Source organism: Morone saxatilis, unplaced genomic scaffold, assembly GCF_004916995.1.
Source record: "Morone saxatilis isolate NCDOM2014 unplaced genomic scaffold, NCSU_SB_2.0 Contig21, whole genome shotgun sequence".
Taxonomy (NCBI): Eukaryota; Metazoa; Chordata; class Actinopteri; family Moronidae; genus Morone; species Morone saxatilis.
The window spans coordinates 2499545-2503480 of record NW_023339774.1 but is presented as its reverse complement, the minus strand read 5'-3'; positions in this window follow the sequence as shown (position 1 = coordinate 2503480).

Genomic DNA, 3936 nt, shown 5'->3' with positions numbered 1-3936 from the left:
AAAATCCAGTCAAATTCCATCTGTGAGGTTCACTCTGGCTGGGGAAGATTTATCTGCAAGGCTAAAAATGTCTGTATTCAAAATCAAAAGGTGTTTTGTGTTGTTGTCATATTTGCTGAAACTTTCACTATATCCTGACAGTAGTACATGAGACATAATCTGTGAGAAAATCAGGTTCCTCTGGCTCCTCGAAAACAACCAATCAGAGCCAGAAAGATAGAAAGGTTGGTGGCTTGAAGATAGTTGATTGTTGAGTTTCATTCCCAGGAACTAAAGCATCGGTATTTGACGACTTGGGAAAGAGACTCAAAATAAACAATCTTTCTCAGCTCTGATTGGCTGTTTTCCAACGTTTTCCAAAAGTTACCTAAGAGCCAGATATTTCCTGCAGGAAATAATCAGGTGAACAGAAACATGGCAGCAAATGAATAATAATGTTGCACTGTATCTGCCGGATGTGTGAATCAGCAACTCTTTGTTAACAAGTTCCCTGTATCAATTTTGCATGGTGATAATATGCCAAAAAAGTCAGTTAATTCAGGTTTAATGGCCCGGCACACCCACACACGTGTTTCTCTGCTGCTGGCTATAATGTGAGATCAGTGACTTCATGCGCCAATAATAATGATAAAGGTGTAATTTGTTTCACCCTGGCAGAGGTCCCACAAAGCTAACAGGAGAGTGAGGAAGATGTCAATCAAACACACTCCTACACGCTCTTATCATCCAAAGTAAGTGAAATCACCCCAGCACATTAACCCAGAATGGCTTGTCTTAGAGGACACATAGGTAAAAAATTCAGCCCTGTTTGAGCCTCATTTAGACCCAGACTCAGATGAGGAATCTGTTGTTCACAATAATCAGCGACTAGCAAATGTATCAGAATGGTAAAAAATATAGTTAGCATCTTTTATTTGTTCATGTTGATTGTTAGCTAGTTAGCTTGTAACTGGCAGTGGCTGATGCAATGAAACATGTAATCTGTTACAATGTTACAGTGTGTTCACATTGTCACATTGTTTTTATGTAGTGGAAGGAAGCTCTAGGCTCTGGTTTACATCCAAAAACTGCACACTCTGACACACACTGACATTTGCTAGACAGCGACTGGCTTTTGAATTTAATACATACCAAATCTAGCCTGAACTGGGGTACATTTGAATCTTAGATTTAACGGAAGTGTACAGACATTCAGTAGAGGAATATGGAAACACCTCTCTAGTGACAAACTGCGCAGATAGTCAGTAAAATCAAGTTCAGACATTTAAGGGGAAAAAAACCACGAAAAATGCATTTTGAGTGCATTACAACATATACAAATAGTCTGCTTGGAACAATAATGTGTGTCTATGTTTTTTCTCATAACATTTTTTTAATTGTATATTGTATTAAATTAAATTAAAGTCCTTAAAACATTTCATTGCATTTAGTCTTTCCACCTCACCCCAATTACATAAATGAAACACCTCTTAGTATAATGCAATACAGGTCAACAGCAGCACAAACTACAGCCTCCAAAGAGACCAGATTACTTTATTATTATTATTATTATTATTACTGAGTGGATCTTATAAACTGTAGTGTATATCTGGGTTAGTAGGATGGATATGGCACCCAACCTACAGTAACGACTGAGTTTTAATATCTTCATTTTACTTAGTTATAAACATATATATTATATTGTTTTTTGTCAGTTAAGGTTTAAACCCACCAAACTTTATTTTCAATCCAATATTTTCAATATTTTCAATTTTAAATCTACTAAATAGGTCAGGATGCCCAACATGACGAATGTGGAGGCTTATGATAAGGTCAGCTGCACAAAGAAAGATTTAAGATGCATAACAGCATCATAATCATTTTATCTCACATAGTTGAGGCTAATTGTGATGCCTCGTTGTAATGACCACGTTGTCTCACAAACAGCTGTACTGAGCCTGCAACCTGAAGACACAGGAAACACTGTGAGGTTGTTACCATAACAACCCGAGCAGCCTCCGTTTACACAGTTTGTTTTCCTGTTGATCTGAGGTTGAACCCTGAGTCACAAACAGGACACTAATAAATCCTCTGACTGTAACTGTCACACACACACACAGACACACAGAGGAAGCACAGGCAGGACATCCTAACACCAGGGGTGATGACCTCCTCAGTAAACCTGTCACTGATTTGACATCACTTCCTGTTCTAACCCACACGCAGGGCGCCTGCCCGTCCAACACGGTTAGAAAAATAAAGAGAACTTATCGACACTGGAAGGAACTGTTATCATACAGCAGACAGGAAGTCCCAGTCAACAACACTACGGCAGCAACTGCAACTCTGAGGAGATTTCTCAGGATCGAACCAGTTTCATGGTTTCATAATTTTGTGCACTGTCAAAGTCTCACACCTGCCTTCAGATCAGCTCTGGACCTCCTACCTGTTCTTGATGCGAAGCTGGACTCCTCCTGCTGAACATGGTCTGCTTTGGCGGGATGACGGCGGTGTTTGTTGTGTTTGTTTGTTTGTTATGGGCGATGGAGAAGAAAGAGGAGGAGGAGAAGGAGGAGGAAGAGCAGGGAGGGAAGGACGTGAAGTAGCAAACTCCTCGATGTACCCTGGATCGAACTCCCTGAGGGCAGAGACAGAGAACAAAAACATTATTTTGATGATGATTATATTGTAATGAATGTAGATCAAGTGAAAGAAGAAAGTAGAAATCGAGTAAGAAGTAGGTTTAGTTTCCATGGCCCGTTGAGCTGCCCCCTGCTGGCCATTATAAAGAATGCACGTTTAAGTTAGTTCCGTGTTGGCTTCACTTTACAGACCCAGAAGCTCTGCCCATCATTTATGCTGTCAATTTTTTCAACCAGTTTGGGAAGTCTTGTCTTCGGTTGTTGTTGTTGTTTTTTTGATCATCTTTTCAAGTGAAAAATGTTCACTGGGTTTGATCGCTGTTAACATTGGCTAATCTATAACCAACACACCTAATCACCACACGGCTGCCAAAATAAACCAGGCCTGCTGCCTTCAGGTCTGACTGGTTCAAGCAGGACTGTCTGCATGTCTGTTTTTTTGTTCCTATTTACCATTTAGTCATTTCGCCAGAGGTCAAAGGTCAACTGCGGAGTCAACAACAAGTGAAAGAGGTCTAAGTTCAGAGGCCACAGGATCCTGGAAGCAGAACAATTCCTGTGAATCCTTTTGTTGGTCGAACAAAGAGAGAAGAAAATGACTGTTTAAGTATGTGGGCCAGTGAACCACCTGTCTACCAACCCACACACACACACACACACACACACACACACACACAGAAGCTAACTCATTCATTCACACTTCGACACACAGCGGTAGTACCAGGGATCGAACCGCCACCACTTGCTGATTAGTGGACAACACGCTCTACCTCTTGAGCCACAGCCAGCAGACAACATAACTATGCGTCGCGGGCAACGCAGGCCTCAACAACTGTGACTGGTCCACTTGGTGTGTGTGTGTGTGTGTGTGTATGTGCATTGTCTGAATGGTAAGCGACTCATGCAAAAGACAGATGAGTTAATAATGCTGTCTGAGAATCCCTCTTCAAACACACACACACTCACACACACAAACAGGGCACATGGGCACATGAGACACTGTCTTGCTGCATGACATGCTCTTGTCTGTCCCCTCATTTTCCCTCGTCCTTTCATTTCACGGGCAAACAAACGAAATGAGGAAAACACAAGACAGACTGAGGAGAGAGACAAGGGAGTTTCAGTTTCAGTCGAAACTCAACACAGTGGCATAGAAACCCCACCACCAACTAGTGTTTTGGCAGCTTTATTAGCAGAGCAATGCACACACACCAGCACACAGGTACAAATGCTCATAATGGCTTAGGCTGCTGTGTAGGGTCGAAATTAAATTAAATTACTATTAAATGTGGGACGTGTTACATAATTTTGACTA